Source organism: Tympanuchus pallidicinctus, unplaced genomic scaffold, assembly GCF_026119805.1.
Source record: "Tympanuchus pallidicinctus isolate F22 unplaced genomic scaffold, pur_lepc_1.0 scaffold1, whole genome shotgun sequence".
Classification (NCBI taxonomy): Eukaryota; Metazoa; Chordata; class Aves; order Galliformes; family Phasianidae; genus Tympanuchus; species Tympanuchus pallidicinctus.
Window position 1 is genome coordinate 94,655,380 of NW_026294618.1, and position 19,356 is coordinate 94,674,735.

Consider the following 19,356-nt stretch of genomic DNA (forward strand, 5'->3'; position numbering starts at 1 on the left):
CCCGTAAGTGCACCTCTGGATATCACAAACCTCCTCAAATGCATTGGCCAGACGGAGGGAGCTCTCCTGGAGGCTGGGGCAGTTTATACTAGTGGAGGATCTGGCCTGCAAACACCTGCATCTGTGGTATGAGGACAAATAAAGGCCCATATTCCAAATACGGTGTGCTCCTAGGCTCCTAAGCCGTACAAAATCCCATTTCCTTTCTACTTGTGCTAAATGTAAAAACAGAAACAAAGGCACACACCTAAATAAACAGAAAAGCACAGACAATAGAAGAGGAGAGAGGCCCTAGTACAAGCCCGAAGCCAACTAGTACAAAGAGATACTTTCTACTTGCAGTCCTTTGTGTGAGACCTTGCCCTATCACGTGGATGAGAATGTGAGTGGGAGATTTGCTGGACAACTCTGGTTTTTTAAATGTCTCACAACTGCAGAAACACCTGCTTTACATTATTTTTGTTATTGGTCCTCAACAAAAATCCTCTCTGGTGAACAGTCCTCAGCAGGCCTTATTCCTTCCTTCTCTGTGGACAGTTCAAGTCACCGGTCTGGAACATCTCAGGATCACACCGGAACCCCAGTGAGGAAGAGGTGGAAGTCAGAAGGGAGAAGGGCATTTCTGCATGAGATCATACCAGAATGTTGGCTAGAGGACCAAAACCGCAGGAGACTGCTTCCCATTAGGTGGGGAGGTGGGGCAGGAAGGTTTCCCAGGCCAAATGGACAGGTCTTGAAGACCCATCTGTTTTCACCATGAAAACCTCACAGCCCACACCTATGCAACACACACCACCCCAGTCACCACAAGTTATTACCCTTGGTCTCCACCACTTCCTGAGAAGCTGTAATGGTCTGATACAGTGTCCAATGAAATCAAAGGGATCCTTTCCATTAACTCAATGGACTCTGGATCAGGCCCGACATCTGTTTGGCCCTCTTTGTGCACAGTGCAGCCAATTTATTCTTTATCCATTCCTGGGCCTCACTCTTTCTTATGGCTGTCATTAGCCACACTAAGCACTGCCCTCAGGAAGAACCCATGATTCATACTCATACTATAGAGACTAGGATGTTACCAGGCACCAGTCTTATCTAGGTCTCAAACTAACAGCAATGGGCCAGAAGACACCACCCATTCACACAGCAATACACAATATTCATTTCTTCAGGAATTCATTTCTTCAGGACTTTGATGAGCCCTTCAATTACAGCATGCTTTTGTCACCTGTCACACGTGGATTCCCATGCTATGAAATGCATGTCACTGCTAAGCAGAATAATTAGCCTCACGAAGCCAAGCAGCTTCTCATAGCAAAAAAGTAGTTATCCAGTGTCAAATCTATAGGTGCGTCCAGACAGAGATGCAGATTCGTTTTGGGCACTACCATTGTGTAACTGAGAACCCCATGCAAAAATCTGCCTCCACAATGTACCCCAAAATCACATGGGTGTGAAAATGTGAGCGTGATGCCTAAGGCCAGATGTTCGGACTGGCAGACTGCTGGCACTGTGCATAGGTACATCGGCATGTCAGGTACTTACTCATCCCTGCATACTTCCCCGATAAAATCTGGATTGCCTAAAGCTGGTATTTTCACTCCAGTTTCCTTATCAAAGTATTTACCATCTCCTGTCTGTGCCTTGCAGACTGAGGGTGTTAAATGCTGCCTTACTCTGTCAGTGAGCTCAGGCATGCAGGAGCTGCCATACAGGATGGGATTTCTAAACCCACCAGAGCACGCAGTGGGTGGCTGCTGGCTTAGCCTCAGTAGGATCTCACCTTGTTTGTACCTGGGACATTTCTCTTTTGATCCTGCTGTTGGCTTTCTGCAGCTGGCGGACTCCTTCTTGTGTTTTGTGGTGTTTATTGTGGTGTTTTCTGGTAGACCCCGACTGCTTTTACAAGATGCTGTCTTCCACGGAGCATCCTAGCCCAGTGCAGTTGTTATGTGGCTGTACAAAGAAAAGGAGAGTTTTGGATGAAGTAATCTTATGTGTAACGGACGTGTATATGGGAAAACCTCAAACTAACACAAATCTTATTTTTTTTCTTTTTTTTTCCCTGAAAGTATTTCTTTGTTGCTTTAGATAATAATACTACATCCACTACCACAAATGCAAGTATTTCTGGGGCCTCATCAGCTAGGGCATTGGAAGAGAACATTGTTTATTCTGGGATGCTGATTTCACAAACAATTCCATGAATAACAACTGCAAGCAGAACATTCTAGAAATATAGCTTGGTGTCAATCAGACTTAAAAGGAAACTTTTTTTTGGCTAAATTAAAGCAGAAAAAAATGAAATGTAATTTGATTTATAAAATGCCACCAAGTTCTATTAGTTCAAAAATGACAGTATAATTTATCAGACCACATATAAAGAGATTTTCATCTGAAATTTTTGTTCTAGTTGGATGTGTAGAAAAAAGAAGTCAGAACAAACACATGGGATAAATTGCTCAATGACTTGAAATTTCTGTCTTGACACAGACTGGCTGAAGGAAAGGAGTGAACTTCCCAGCTGCTTGTCCTACAGTAAAAAGCAGCTTCCCAGCTGTTACCACGCTGAGCAGACTTGCTTAGACCCCACTGCTACATCCCCATATATGTAGTGCTCACTGGATGTGGGTGACACTTAATAGGACCCAGGAAAATGACCTTTATATCAGATTATTTATCCTCTTGTGGTTTTTCCGGTGGAAGAGGTTAGACTTGGACTTAAGGCTGTTAGCATGTGTCCCAGCAAGAGCACTCTGAACCCCATCAGCCAGGGAAAAGGAGCTTTGTCTACCAGCAGCACTTGCAGTGCTGAAGGAAAACTGGGCAGAGTTCAAGGAGCTGTTTTTCCCATTGCTTTGGTTTTGGGAAAAGTCAGCACAGAAATCAGAGAGGGGACTGCATATTGGAGGTGGCGTTAATTAGGTGCCACTTGTAATGAAGATACGAGAGCATGAGCTTCAATGGGAGCTGGCTGCATATCCTGCATTCAGCCTGTATCCTCTTCTCCATCCTCCCCCCGATGGTATGAGGACTGGATAGGCTGAAATCACTTTGGAATACACCTGCTCTTGCTGTGATTTCTACTCGGCCCATTCTGTGATGTTTTGGACATGCGCACCTGCCACAAGGCCTGCCTGCATGCCTGGGTGCTGGGTGCCCAGAGCTTGGGGACAAGCAGCCCTGAGAGGCCTCAAGCGAGAAACACAGGAAGGCAGATGCTTTGCAAAGTGCTGAGAATAAAACCTGGGGAACCATGTAGTGCAAGAGAGAAACTAAAAAATTACTCCTGTAGTGAAGAAACCACATAATATATTCAAGATGTCAGAGGTTAGCCGTGGTACATGTGAATCATGCTGCAAATAGCTCACCTTTAACTTTACCGTCGTAATTAGATTACAAAGTTTTTATTATGGTTTTAAATTCTGCCTTTATAGGTTGCTGCCCAGCTGTGCACTTAAATCTGGTTTTATCACACTTTCTGAGCTCATCACATTTAATTCTGCCTCTACAATGCTGGATTAACTTTAAGGGTCGCTGAAGTCAGAAGTCACTCACCCTTGCCCTGCTAATGGATTCACACCACCCCTACGTGGTCCCAAAGAGTGATGTGTACAGTAAACTATATTTATTGGTGTGGTAGAGGGGAAGGGGTGTTGGGACTGTTTGCTTATTTACTCCACCACTGCACTTAGCTATCAGGGTATTTGCACAGATTACTGCATCCACAAGATGATGTTTACCTCCATGTAATAGCCTGATGCAATGAAATCTTTTCAGCAAAGCCAATCTGAGAGCTAAAGAGGAGAATGCTGAGGCCTGCCTGTGAGAAGCGGATGGCTGGATAATGAAGTACATAGGTTTGTATCATCTGAGGAACTGATCAATTGTCTCCATTCAGAAATCCAGAAATCACACCTTGCCGTCACACTCACTCCTGCCAGAAAGCCCAGACCTGGTATTTTATGGATCCTGTCTCTGATATTTCAGGAAGCCCCAAGAGGAATAAAAACCCATTATTTTTCTAAGGATGACTTCTTTGTTTCTAACACCAAGAATGCATGGCAAAGCACAGATGAAACTCTTCATCTCCACAACATTCATCCTCAGGTTTTACCTTGATTTTTCTTCTTTGACCAGCAGAGATCAGATGGTTTGGTGCTAGATACTTCCCAAACAAGATGATTCACTGTCTTAAAAAATTCATCGTGTAAATGGGTAAATAAGGGGAAAATCATATTCCTTCCATTAAAAAATGGAGAAATCAGGTGCTGAACATCCAGGTGATTTACAAGAAGTCACAAAGGGTTTGAAAGGGATCTGGGAAATAAAACTAGCTTCAGTGGAAAGGTCATTTCTCTCTTTCTTGCAGGCAAATACTTTGAACAGAATTAGAATGGACCTGAGCCAGAAATGGACAGCAGGGACTTTAAGGAAAATCAGAGGGCAAAATTCATCACTAACCAATGCCGTGACAATTTGTAACCTTTGCCATTCAGTGACTAGACACAACATTTTGGAAGCGAGGTTAATAATTTTCAGCAATATACAGCCTTCTTTTAAGGAATGTGTGGTGATTACGGCAAAGAATTTCACATGGTCACAAAATATCTATCTTAGAGTCCTGGGCTTATAAAATACTCTATTTCCTCCATTAATTGTGTCCACGTGGAGCTGTAACTAAGTAGCTGAAACAAATAAAACCAAAGTAATATTGTTTCCTTTTAAAATATTTCACTTAATTTGTGGAAGAGGTTTGGGCTCATTAAAAATAGACCATCTCCCACGAGGGCTTTTTTCTTTTCTTCTCCAAGACTCTCACCAATCCTTAGTAATGTGTATTGCAGCACACTTCTCTTCAGCACAGCCCTGCTGGAAGCTGGTCTCCTGTTTGACTCAGCAGCTCCTGTCATGATCTGCAGCATGGCCAGGCAGCACTCATTTGACTAAGCAAAAGGAGGCCTTAGCGTCCTCTGATGAATCATTGCTTTTAGATGACCACTCGATGTCTCCGACTAAAATTTCCTCCTTCTATCTCCAGCTCATTAGGAAATACCACGCCTTTCTCCCTCGTAAAGATTTGGAAGTTATTGAGGCACTTGGCATCTTCTTGTGGATCTTAGTCTGCTCCCTAGTCTAGACCAAGTAAGTTATGGATTGGTGAAATCACAAACCTCTGTGTCATCTGTGACAGTTCCATTCTCCAGGCTGATGTCAATCACAAACCAGAAAACAAAGCATGTAAGACAGAGATAAAGAGCAGTGTGGAACAAGGGTGTAAGTCTGCAAGAAAAATGTGCAGAGGAGATCAAATGACTTCAGAGGTTCCTTTCCTACTGAATATTGTTTTTCCAATGTCTTCAAGATATCTTTTCCTATTACACCCACTCCTGAAGAAATGTTACTCCAGCCAGAGCTCTCTTTAAACAAAAAAGGGAGAAGATCTGCTGATTCCACAAAGTCCCAGGTGAACTGTCCCATTACTGGTGTGCTCTGACCAGGAAGGTGCTCACACTGCAGTGTAATAGGAGCGATGCTGAGACCCAACATAGACGGTGGATGGATCTGACCAAGGTGGGCCAAGTATGCAGGCAACCACTGAAGTTATGGTAAAGGGCAGAAGTTTAGATTGTGTCCTTCTCTACACTGGAATGTTTCACAAGGTAGCAATGCCTTGCTGGAACCCAGAATCCTCACTATCACCCAGAATACCAATGGCAACTTGAATGCTCATCAGATACCTGGATAAGATTTCACAGTATGTGCACTTCAGCCCTGTTGCATAAAGACATTTCTATAAAATTAGTCCTATTATTCCTCTTTGATTTTCTCCCTCTCTATTGTAGTCACACTGCAGAAGAATTTATCCTGATGCTACCAGGCAACAGCAAAACTATTAATGATGGGCATCCCAGACAAAAGATGTAGAGCTGTTCAGAGGCTGGGTCACTCCAGTTCTTCTCATTGGTTTTTGTTCTCTTTCTAGGGGGGGAAGCCACATCTGGAAAATTACTGGTGTCCTGCTGTTCCCTATGATCACCACTGGGAACTGGCATACGGTCTTGTAAACTGTGATTAGATCTACAAAGTAAACTCTCATTATGACCTCTCTCAAGGTCTTTAAAAACACATTTCCCTAACTGCTATGATTATATTCAAATTCTTTCATTTTAGTAATAACAATGTTGTCCACATTTTCCTCTCTTCCTCATTTTCTGATCATAATCTTGTGGGTCTCAATAGAAAAATCAGTTCACAATTCTTTTCTCCCTGTGGTCTCCAGCTCTTGGCATTAACACTCTCCTCCCATCAGAAAGACAATAAAAATACAAACAGTTCTGGATGAGCTGAAACTGAAGTGTGGAGCTTTTCTGGAGCATATTAAAAGGTAACAACCACTAGTCGGTCATTTATATTATCCTAATTATTATTATTGCTTATTTTAGAGTCCCTCATAAAGATGATAGCTGAGATCAAGGCCTGATGATAGGGCAGATGCTCTGCAGACAAAGTGTGAACGCTGTCCTGTCCCCAGCAGCCTGGAACAGAACTACACCAATGCTGCATGAAAGTGCATGGCATCGTGAGAAATGCTTTCTCAGTGTGAGAACCAGAGCCCAGCTGAATTAATCCTATGTCACTGCCACTCCTCTGATGTCTCTCTGTATAATCCAAATTCTTTCTTATGCATCCTCTAGTGATCATGAACACAGCTGTAGCAAGTGCTTCTTTTTAACAGAAGGCACAAACCCCAAAACTGCCATTACTCAGCCCCAGGAAACAAGCTCCCAGCAACTGGGTTTTGCCCAATATCTTGCCCCCACTATAAAAACCGTGGGAGAATTTGGGTAGGATGAAGATTTCTGTTCCAAGTATGTTCATTTCAGAATATAGTGTCATGCTCCAGGCAGGCACGCAGTAGTCCTGGGTAACTTCAAAAGAGTTAATTCAGGATCATCTCTCAACCTGTAAGAGCCAAGAGGGAGAGCTGGGCCTGCTGATTCTGCAGGGACCAGTTTAGGGACTTCAGCACCTGGGAAAAAGGCATGTGACCACAGTGAGGTAGTTTGGCTCATCTACATTGTTCTTCTGTCCTCTGAGGGACGATGTGCAAAACTTACATACTGGACAGAGGGCTCTGCATTGCTTATACCAAATTTGTAAGAACTATGCAATATTACTAAATACACATTGACTGTGACAGAAAAGCCTGCTCAGACGTACCGTGGGAACTAAAGAGGCGTACAGGTCCAGCAGCAGTTTGTTTCACAGTGGAGATTGTGCATGCTGCAGGTCACATTTCCCTCTGCAGTCATCTTCTGGATTGTATTTATCTGTGTGTCAGAAATGAAGACACAGATATAAGAACACTTAATGTTTTTTGTTTTTTTTTTAATCTAGATAAAAAGGGAATCGATTGACATCTCATATTTCTGGGGTTTAGTGAGATCATAACTGCACTTTAATTGGTTTAATTACTAGAATATAATATTACAGGTATGTAATGTAGACCTGTAATATAGTTATACAATGTATGATATGTGTTATATATAATAAAATACCACAGGTCATATAACACAGTTTTCGTAACAATTATTAGCGGGATTATTAGTAAGATTATCAGTAGTGAATATTCAATGACATGAATAGAAATTTCCCATGAGTAATGTCTTCCGGATTCAGCTCTTCTTATCTAAGCTTCTAAGAAGAACATATATATGAAGAAAACATAAAAGTTTTGAAATATGTAAATATTTGGAGGCTGAGGTTGAATTTGGCTTCAGTAAGCTGGAGGTATAAGTTCCTCCACAATGTTTAGGCACATAACTGCCACTTCACATTTCCACATTTGCTTCAGAAATACATTTTTTCTTTATTTTTTTCCACGTCTGGCTCAATACTCACAGTGGTTTTCATAATATATCTGCTGTCTGCGTTTTGGAAATGGCTATTAACAGTCACACAGTGTTTTCCAAACATAATTGTTTAGATCTCTCTGGTGACACAGTTAGCATCTGGGAGAAACACAGTAGTGTGCAATTGTGTCTTTAATTATCTTTCCATTGTGAGAAGGGCTGGTGCCAAGGCATTTATTATACCCGACAAGAACAATGTATTTACAATGGGTGTTGATACACTAATTCTTTATAAAAATACCTTGACAGAAAGTGCTCCACCTGCCCTCATGTTCTCTATCGCAATTGCTAATTAATATTATTGTGCTGAAAATGATCCTATCTATTAAAGCTTCTGTCATAACTGCTGCTCCCTGCCTATCTATGCCTAATTAACCTGCCACTGACTCACATGCTGGGAAGGATGTTTGTTAGGCAGATGTAGCCTTGCTGATCTGATTTCCACTGCTCCATTTGATTTTACCTAGAGCCCTCCATTCAGCTAAGTATGCGCCTCACCTGAAGGATGTCCAGTTGGTCTGCATCTCCACTCAGCACTTCTTGCACTCAGCCACTGCTGCTGATTAAGGTTTAGTGCTATATTCTAGTACTTGGCAATGCTCCCATTGATATTACTGGAAACAGGGCTGACCATAAGCATATATTTAAAGCCAAGTGCCACCTGATTCACTCTGCCAGTTACAGTGCTTAAGATAGAGTGTGCAAAATGATTCTGAAAAATACTGTACAAAAAGATTGCATCTGTTCTGAATTTTCTGTGTATATGTCAAGCTAAAAAGATGTTTATATTGCTTGCATAAATATGGGCTGATTCTTCAAAGTGAAATAGAATGCAAATGTTTTGCAGGTTTGGTCTCTGGGAATTATGACAAAGGCTGGGAAGGACAGTAGTGAGAGCCCAGCTGTTGCTCCCTGAAGAGCCACGTTCAAAGACTGAGTGCTGTCTGTAAGACGCTTTGCACTTTATTCTGGGCTCGTATCTAAGTACATAAAGATACAAACAGAAGTCTAATGTGATTGTCAAAAGAACATTACTCACCCCTCGGGAGGCCTCTTCTTCTGCCAAAGAGCTCCTGCCTGGCTCAGCTCAAATTGCAAAATCTCCATGTTCTTCTGTTTCCCATCTGTTACAAGAGAGATAATTACAGAGGTGCTAAGAGGATAAACACGGTAATGTCTGGGAGGTGCTCAAAAAAGGAGTATGTAGGATAGATAGAGCACCAGTAGTTACTCTTGTCTCAAGGCATGCCTGAACTCTGCAGTGACACACTTGTTAGTTGACCACAAACTCTGCTGTGATGTGGTCCAACAGGGCTGGGTAAGAACTCTCAGGTTACGCAGTTGCCCTCTCCAGGTTTGCTTCAGATTAGCTGCTAAGAAGTGTTAGACTCTGAAGACATCTTAGGCTTTTTCAATGACTAAGAAATCATTATGATCTCCTGGAGGAGAAACTTTTACATCAGATTTCTGGTATCCTTCCGTGCCATGGGAGATACTGCCAGTTACGGTGGAACATATGCAGGGAACAAAACCCAATCTCTTCTTCCATTCTCCAAGAAAGTCTAACTTAAAATATTGAGGATCATTCCAGCTGGAAACCACTTCTTCATCCATCCCAGCTTGCTAGGCTGGTCTTGGCAATAAAGCTGTTTGCCACATGTTTCTCAATATGTGGCAAAGGGGGGAACCCATCTTGCCAATCTGGCAAGTGGGGGCCATGCAGAAGGAAATGGTGTCTTAAGAGAAAGATGTCATGTAGTGAGCCACTGTCTCTTTTCCTTGAGACCAGCTCTATGGTGTGTGTTACAGATGAAATTCCAGGCAAATGTGATGAAATCTTGTGGAGGGATGGCAAAGTGATGAAAGCCATGCACATATGCCATCTATTAGATAAGGCATTCAAATTTTTTTTCTTGAAATAATCAGTAGCAGCTAAAATCAACCAAAAAAAGGGAAACAAAGCTTAAAAAGTGAGCCTATCTTGGAGCATAAAAAATTAGTGAATCAAAAGGAAGAGAAAGATGTGGAAAAATGAAGTCTTCCCCCCACTGTGAAACCATGGTGTTCTTGTAAACAAAGGGAAAGGAGATATTTATTCACAGAGTAATGCAACCATGCCACTGTGCAATGAAACAGGTCGGCACGTTGGTGTCAGTGCATCTTCAGCACTAACCAGGATTTAGGCATGACAGAACATGCTCTATCTAAGCCTGCTCACAGAGAACCCCAGGGTCCCCTACCCAAAAGGAACACTTTCCTCCTAGACATCTCCTCTGACAATCCTAACCTTTCTCCTGCACTTGGAGAAGAGCTGGAAGGTGGGTAGAACTGACCATACTACTAGTACATTGTGGACAAATAACCTTTATGAGAATATTGTTCATCAGTGACTCCCACAGGAGCTGAAGGTATGAGGCTCCTCACCAGATCATCACGTGCTATTGTTAATAATAATAACAATAATAATAGAGGGCAGGGGAAGAAATAATATTGCAACTTCCTTTCAACCATGAGACCTGTATGTGTTGGGAGAGTGAGGATTCCACAGGGCACTTGACTCTGCCTTCTTTGAAGCAGCAGTAAATAGGAATGTTTGGAAAAACTTAGTAAGAGCCATATGAAAGCACCATATCCATATGTGGTTATGTAAGGTATAAAGAATATACATGTATTTCTTTGAAACAGGGAGCTCCACCAGCAGATCCCTTTATGACTACACTTTGCTTTGAAAGGAAAACATCCAAAGGAAAATGAAAAATGTCAAGAGCACTGCAATTGTTCCACTTCAGAATTTAGAGCATGAAGCATTTGGCTTTTTTACTCTAAAGTTTTCATGTAGATCATTATGCAAGACTGTGAAAAGCAGGAGTAGAGACATCAGATTTGGGCTCCATTCTTAGGACAGAAGGAAGATTTTTTTTTTTTCCTGGGGCAATTCCTAATCTCTAAAGTGAAATGTCAAAGTTCTTTCTTGCTATGGGTTTCAAGCTCATACATCATTTTGAGCACTGCTTATATTCCTGTCTATATCACCACCATCACCATGGCAGCTGCACATCATGTCTCCTGGCTTAACAATCCTCACAGAACCGATGGACCACAGAGAGACACTACTATCCTCGCAGCTCTGGAAATTGAGGCAGGGAGCAAGTTCGTGAATTTTTAACTTCATCTAGAGCTTTGCTGACAGCACTAGGTGACAAGCTGGTTCTTATGAGACTGTGATCCACAGCTCTGTCAAAAAAATCTCCTTCTCTGCTCTGTTTTGAGTAAGTCTGGGTACTGACAAGGAGGCTTTTGTTGTTGAGGAGTTGGCTGTTGGTCTGAGCTCTCGCACTCTTGTTAGGGAGGCCATGAAGGGAGAGCAGAGTGCCGATCCCAGCAGGAACACATGTCCTAGGTTTGTCCGTCTGCAAAATAATTCTTCTGCATGTCATTTAGGCTGAGAGCCGAGCCTGGGATCTGCTATATGGCTAAGTTCCCTCCTCACAGCAGCCAGAGCAAGCGTGGTGACAGTTCTGGGGAAGGAAATTGAAATGGTTTGGGAAGTTATGGCATGGGGAGTGACATCTGTGGCAATGGGCTCATTAAGTGAAGGATTTGGTGTAATACATATTATAACGAGGTCATATTCTCAGAAAACTAGAACGTGCCAGCAAAACAAACTAAATCAGTCAAGCTCATGATTCAGTTTGCTTCCAAACTCATCTTTAACCTAAATTCTTCTCAAGGTCATCACAAGTGGGCTTGTATGAATCTTAGAGCCTAATCCTCATCTAGTACAAGCTGGAGTAAGTCCATTAAACTCAAGGGAACCTAGCCAGTTTACATCAAAGTGTGGTTATTCTTAAGGTAAGTCGTTTAGAAATATGTAAGTACTTAAATCCAGTTATTTTTTTAAATAAAGCAATAAATCAGAAACCTACCAAGATACAGACTATCCAGTAGTTTTTTTTTCAAGTCATGGGACAAACGTCCTATATATTACAGAGCCACAGAATTGCAGGGTTGGAAGGGACCTCAAGATCACAGTCCAACCCCTGCTAAAGCATGTGCCCTACAATACATCAAATAGGTAGGTGTCCAGCTGGGTCTTGAATATATTCATAGAAGGAGACTCCACCACCTCTCTGGGCAATTTGTTCCAGTGCTCCAACACCCTTACTGTAAAGAAGCTCTTCCATAAGTTTATATAAAATTTCCTGTGTTCAAGTTTTAGGCCATTGCTCTTGGTCCTATCACCATACATCACTGGGAAGAGTCCACCCTTATCCATTTGCCTCTCACCTCTCTTTAGGTATTTATAAGCTTTAATCAGATACCCCCTCAGTCTTCTTCCCAGGCTGAACAGATCCAAGTTACTCAGCCTTTCCTCATAAGGGAGATGCTCCAGACACACTGAGTCACTTATACTGTCATGTGGGAAGGTAGAAAGGGCACTGAGGCCTCTGGGGAGTATTTCCCAGCCCATCTTCTGCCAAGAAGGGACATTCAGAAGTATGCGGGACTGATCACAGTGCTCAACAGTGGTGGCAGCCAAATGTGCCACCAGGAGAGAAACTGGAGAAGAAACCAGGGGAGAAGAGAGGAGACACCTCTCACTTGCAGTGCCCGAGATTCCTGTGCCCCAGCCCTGCTGCATCTCCTTCAGCATCTGCGTGCTCTCACCAGCTTCTCACAGGCTCACCTCACTAACTGAAGAGGTGCACCTACCTTCAGAGAAATGTATTCTTCTTGGATTACATTAGATGTGCATTTGTTTAGCTGCGAGATCAAACAAACCCAGCTCAGATGGACCCGAGAAAGCACTTAGATGAAAAACGTGTCTAGAAGTAATGAAAACCTGTGCAAACCCTAGCCTTATTTCAGCTTTTAAAACAGATCAGCATCAGCATCCAGAACCCTAAATACTGCATTCCAGATTGAATTTTGAAGCTTCAAGAAGGAACAAACCATAATAGGCCTCTGTCATGGTATGACAGGCTGACATGGGTTGGCTCAGAATAGTCCCTTCATGGGATCGAGGGACAGATGAACTTTGTGAATTACTTTCAGTTTTTTGTATTAGAGAACAGTAATTCTCCTTGCTGCAACCCAATTTCTAACCACAGTGAATTGCTCTGAGCTCAGTCCCAGAGATTCCTATTTGTGGGAACAATCCCCATCTTCAGAAAGAGTAAGATGGGAATGAATGAATGAATTCCCTCTGGAAGAAGAGACTGTTTGGAAACTTAAGAATGAAAAAAAAAGATGGTTACCTGGATTGGAAGTGGCTCAGGAGATCAGAAGAAGCAACAACAACTCTGAAAAAAGGAAACAAACCCAGTCACATCTCTTTTAAAGAAAAAAGGTTAAAAACCAAGGATGACCCAGGGACCAGAAGCTCTTTTGCTTTGGACCATCACCTCTAAAGACCCTAGTATAGTGGCCTCTGAAAAAGATTGAGGTCTTTAGGTATTGAGTACAAAGAATATGAATAATATCACCTAATAAAGCACTGAGTTGGAGAAACATCTATTTTGATCTATTTGTGGGTTGTTTTTTTTTTTAACTTCTGTACTTAAGTAATTGTCTCCCTATAAAAAAAAAAAAAAGGTGTGCATAATATATGACAGAGGCAAAAGAATATTAAAGTAGTAATTACTTCTACTTAACAATTAGTAGTACTGTTTGAGAATGTTTTGAATGAGATTTATTGTATGTTTGCTCTTTTTAAATTTAGAATTATAAGCTTAGCTCTGATTATTTTTCCACCAAAAATTAAGAATAATTTATAGCACTTTTTTTTTTTTTTGGGGGGGGGGGGGGGGGGAGGGAGAGGGGGCTCTGAAGAGAGGGATGCAAAAACAGGAAAAAACATGTAGGAAGGATAAATTTTTTTGTATGTAAGCAACGTTTAAATGGACTAATTAAATTTACCATAATCAATAAAATGTGTGAGTCAAGTTTATTGAAGTGGCTATTTCCCATTGCATAATTTCCCTGGGGAACTTTCATTTTTAATTCAAAAATAATAATAAAAAATAATAAAAAAACCCAAGCCCCTGAGCACTTACTGTAAATATGCCAGCATATGTGTGAGGTTAAGAAAAGCACGAGCCTACACCCAGGAATCAAAGAGGGGCTTACCACTGCTTTGACACTAATTGTAAAAGCTAAACATTTTCTAGAAACATAATCAAATATTAACTGCCACGGGGGACTCATTCAGCAGTTCACAGTAATTCTAATAAGGTACAGAGCCTTTCACCTTTAGGTCACCAGTTCAAACCCACTTTGGGCTAGTTAGTAAACAGAAGGTAAATCCCAAGTCCAGTGAAGAGCCAGAGGACGGTATATGCCAGTGCATCTGTCAGGCAGAAGTGAGAAAGTGCGTTCCTTTTGTTTTCTTCTTTGCATCCTAGGTCATCCATGATTCCCCTGTGTCCGATGAGGCCATCTCTGCTGTGGACTCACCATACATTCCTTGGCCTCAGATCCTCCCTTCTGGAAATGGAATGGGAAACTGCTCTTCTTGCTGCCCTTTCTCAACGGCATCTTGCTGCGGTGTTTCTAAATATTTCTGTATCCTCCCTCTCAGGAAAACCTAAGTAGCAATATCACTACTGTCCCCCTTCTGTGTGCACAGTTCCTCCTAATGAATTATTTCATGTACTTGGAGCACAATGTGGAAAACACACTGATCTAACGCGTAATTGAAAATAACCGGCCCCCACCCCCCTGCCTCAGGCTGCACAACAACCGGTTCTGCCAACAACAGCACCATTTGAGAACAGAATCAGAGTCCTCATTTCAGCTTTGCACCTGGCTTCAGGTAGGAATTCTCACACTGCTTGGAGCCACTGTGGCTTCTACATGAACTCACAACTCCAGCCTGGGCCCTCGGCACCGACACTGCTGACTGCCCCAAAGCAGCTCAAATTTTGTGCCAAACACCTACACGTCTCCCCACTACACCAATGTCTGGACAGATCCTTGCTCTACCATGTCTTTCATGAGGAAAGCACGAATTTGGCTCCTCATTTTTTTTTTTTTATTTTTTTTCCCCAGCTGAGTGCCAACCAGAGGATGGCTATGTGAAGCAACCTAAGAACAGGTGGTGACCAACACAGACAGTCTCCTTCCTCACACACACAATCTATGTCTTGTGTGCACAGATGCTGCCTCAGGAAACTGTACTTGCTGAGAACAAATCTTGTTGTGTTTAATTTGTGGATCTCATTTTAGGCTGAATTAGTTCCCAAGGCTTGGTAAGGCCAACTTGCTGCCAGGTCACAACAGCTACTGGTGGGAAACAGCCTGCTGTGAGACGAGATCAGTTTGTGAATACATCCAGTTCAAGTGATTATGATGCCACAGTCACATCGAAGCAGTGCTGCTGATCCATTATACGGTGTGCTATAAACAGCAGCTGTTGCTGTCTTGCAGGATCTATCTTCAAGTTAGGACCCACGATCAACCCACAGGCAGGTTCAACCTCCCTAGAAGCACACTGCTTCATTTATCAATGAAACACGAGTCTTGGGCGCTCCTCTGGGAGCAGAATGCAGGCTAGATGAGTTCTAGCTTGCTTCTGCTTGCTGTCTTTCGCAGGCACTCCACAGTTTCCTGCTTCTCCCCAGCCAGGCTCCATACACACAGTGAATTTGATACTTTAAGGTATCAAAATAATCAGTTAAATGCACACACACAGAAGAAATGTCCTGTGCATGCCCAGATAGTCTGTTCATGTGATGGGGAAGGGCTAGAGTGGAACGACCCCTTCCTATGGCTAGAGGAAAGCTAGACAAGGAAAACTTTGATATTCTAGGAAATCCAAAGCTCAGAGGGGATGATGTGGAGGCTGTTTTATGGTATTTAGTTATAGCATGCAATCCCATCTTTCTGGCTATTATGATATATATCATCACTATTATGTGTGAGCACACATAATAGTCTGAGGCCTCAATTGTGTCTTACGCTAATGTAGATGAAAAGTTGAGGAGCTGCAAGGAACAATTCTTTCATTGTCCTTTACACATTTGGGTTAATGTTTCCTCCTTGAATTAGTCCTCACCAGAATGTTCCCTCTCTACTCACCACAAGCTAGTAGTGCCAATTTCCCTCCATGGCAGCTCCAGTGACAGCTGTTTACTTGGAAGCTCATGGATTTGATATATGGGTGCTAGCCACAAATTAATGGAATACTTTCCAGATGCAAAGTCTTTAAACATTTAAACAATAAGCCCAGAGCACTAAGCTGTTTTGGCCATTTTTTCTCTTTGCTCTGGATGTCACTTGGAGATGATGTAATCACAATTACTTGGGACAATGAACAGAACACTTAATTGGTTTCGGAGTAACAGCATGGGTTGCTGGATGGCAGTCAGTCGATGGTGCCATTTGTCACCTGAAGCCAAGATATGAAATGGCCGAGAAGGACAGTGGAATAAAGAAGAAAAAGAAGTACTGAAGCTAACTGCTAGCAGGTGGCCTTCCCAGCCTAGTCAGAGAGCTGTGCGTGCTGGCCCAGCCTCCCGGGTTCAGGTAAGATACACTTGGCATAGACACTAAAGAACAGTTCTCAAAATGTCTCTGGAGGCTCTCTGGAGCATTTCAGAACAACAGAAGTGTGTGGAGGATGATTACAGTGAACAGGGATCACTAAAACGCCTTAAACCTCTCCGTGCCAGGTGTTATCTAGAAATCAGTCTGGAGCAGAGGACCTACCTCAGAAATGGAGACCCAGATCAGTCCCAGACATGTCTCTCTTACACACTAGACCTTCAGCAGATCTCAACTTGCCCCTAATGCACCCTAATGCTGAGGACTAGGACAAGTCCTCCTGACCGCATTTGAGGGCAAAGATCAGCATACGAAAGTGGGCTAAATTTCTATGGGGCTGTAAGTTTAACTGTTGGTATCTTTGCTCAAAGATAACAACAGGTCAATTTGAAAACTTCTGTGAAGTAGAATGGCTGCACTGAAGCCGGATGGTAATGATTTATACCACCTCAGAACCTGGGCCAAGAAGTGTAACTGACTTCTTGGCCAATTTACATCACTTTTTTCTTATCCCTTTGCGTTTTCTTTGGCATCATCTTCTTTGCATTTTCTCATTTTCTTACCCCAAAATTTAATGTGATCTGGTCAGTTGAGCTACCAGCTACCAGGACATCGATTTTTTTATCCAGACATTAGGGGGAGAAACCTTCTTAAACACTTCTATCTACTTACAAATGCCAGCAAACATGAGCTGTGTGCTCTCGTATTAGACAAGGCTAAGACAGAGCTCCAAGCAGCCCTGCCTGAACTTGAAGTCAGTTCAAGCCTGAAATACTGCCTGTTTGAAGGTTTCTTCTTTATTCCTTCCAATGCTGTGATTAATTAGAGAATTAATACATATTAAAGTTATCATCATTTTTACTAGATGGAAAAATTCAAATTCATTATCTAATGGGAGGAAAATAAGCATCATTTTACAAGGGCTTTAGAGCAAGAGCGGTAATAACAAACCACCCCAAACTCCAGTCCACAGGCAGCACAGACATCTGCTAAAAAAATACGATGATTCCCCCACCCACCACCCTCAAATTTAGGGATTTGTGGGGAATACAGGCCTTGCCTGAAGTTGTTTGGCAGGAATCCTCATGCGAAGTTCTTATTTAATGAAATCATGTGGTAGTAAATCAAACACAGAACCAGGAATAAGTAAATCCACCACATCCTTTGAAAAAAAGTATGGTTTGATTCTGTCAACTCAAGTTGCCTGGGCAATGAATTATCTATATTTGTCAACAAAAAACCATCAACCGACAGTCATCCATCTTTTTGGTACAATTTTCTAATCCTCAGTCTCAAAGCTGAGCTGAGAGCCAGCACAACATGGACAGGTTAGTCACAAAAAGACCTGCTAGAACTAGTGCTAAACTGTTGTATCTTTGCAAAGTCTGTGCAAATGGCACAAAATGCAAAACTTGTGCCCTCTTGCAAAGTGTTCACATCTGAATGTTAAAAGAAAGGTGGCAAATTTGTGTCATGAACAACGTGAGGGAAAGCAGGTAGAAAGAGCACATTGACATTATGATACAAAAACTTAGAAGTTGGCGTTATGGACTTGGTAGTTATGGTGGTGGTTGGTGTTGATTATCTGAAGGGTCCTTTCCAACCACAATGATTGTATCTAATAACTTCTGATGTCAGAAGGAGCCTTAACACAGATCCACTTTACATGGCTTTCTCTTTGCCCACGGAGGTTCAGGGCCATGGAAAGGTGCTGAGTAGCTTTCTGATAAATTCCTTATAATTAGGTCACAACTATTACAGCTCAAAGGATCTCTCACAGAACATTTTTCTTCTGAGACTTTCCACAGAAACTATGCCTACTGAATCAGCAATATCTGCATACAGTGTTTGATGTTTTGTAAACAGTGATTCAATTTTCTGTGTTGTCTTCATTATTTTTCCCTGGAAAATTTGATGTTAAAAAAGGAAGTAGTAAGTTCAGTGCATTTTCTTTCTTTTTTAAGGAAATCTGCATTTTCTGTGGAAACCACAACAGAAACAACCACTTCTTGTCAACATTTCCCTTAGGAGTAATAAAACCTGATTTTCATTCACTAGTGTGCCCAAGCAAACAAGCAGAAGAGAGAACATCAGTGGTCTTTACAAACAAGATTTACAGAGATTTTGTGAGGAAGCAATTGGAAGAGGCATTATATCAGATGTGTCCATTTTAACCATGACCCACCTGCTGAGACTGCTGTGCTACCTGTAGTTGCTGCTTGAAATTAATTCAATAACTTAATTACATGAGAACTCCCTTAGCTCTTCTCTCCTTAATTTAATGACAAAAAATACAAAATTTTTACCCTACCTCACTCCATAACATTATGAACATCTAATTTAATGTTATTATTTTTATAACTGAGTACTTACAAGTATTGAGATGATGGTTTTATTCTTGCTGATCTGTCCTGTATTTGTTGTTGTTTCAGCTTTGTGATTCATCACTGTGAAATCAAAATGAAATAGCTCTTCAGAAATCTTGGGATTTCCTAGAATCCCCATCTGAATGTCATTTAAGAAGATTTGGCTTTGTAATTAACCGTTTCTGAGGGAGTTAAAAATATAAACAACTCAAATGTGGCATTTTTACAACCTTAATAAAACCAAATGCAACATTTACTAGGTATGCACTTTAACAAAAAGAAAAAGGTTGCCACAGCAAAACAGCAATCCTGGTAATTTTAAGTGAAACCGATGGTAATTGTAGAACAGCAAGGTGCATGTTATTGCCCTAAGAAAAATCCTGTCTTTGTCCTTTAATAGCAGAACTAGATAAAACAAGAGATTACCGTGTAGAAACAGGCTGAAGTGCTCAGAAAAAAACCAAAGTAACTTCTCCACTGCATAGCAAATCCCATACCAAAAATGTCCCCCACCAGCCATGATCTTCAGC

General features: G+C 41.8%; 1 long non-coding RNA gene across 7 annotated transcripts in view; it reads right to left on the minus strand.

Annotated features, from left to right (window-relative positions):
* Window positions 1–1,789: 1,789 nt before the first annotated feature.
* Window positions 1,790–19,356, minus strand: part of LOC128075557 (uncharacterized) — a 274,797-nt gene continuing 257,230 nt past the window's right edge. For 6 of the 7 annotated variants that reach the window (XR_008203891.1, XR_008203892.1, XR_008203894.1 and 3 more), the window contains 4 exons: window positions 13,175–13,219; window positions 8,956–9,040; window positions 7,225–7,334; window positions 1,790–1,956 (listed from right to left, as the gene is read on the minus strand). This is a non-coding gene — a long non-coding RNA (uncharacterized LOC128075557). Of the gene's footprint in view, window positions 1,957–4,117; window positions 4,321–7,224; window positions 7,335–8,955; window positions 9,041–13,174; window positions 13,220–19,356 lie in introns of all 7 variants that reach the window. The other variant, XR_008203893.1, reaches the window with a different exon arrangement.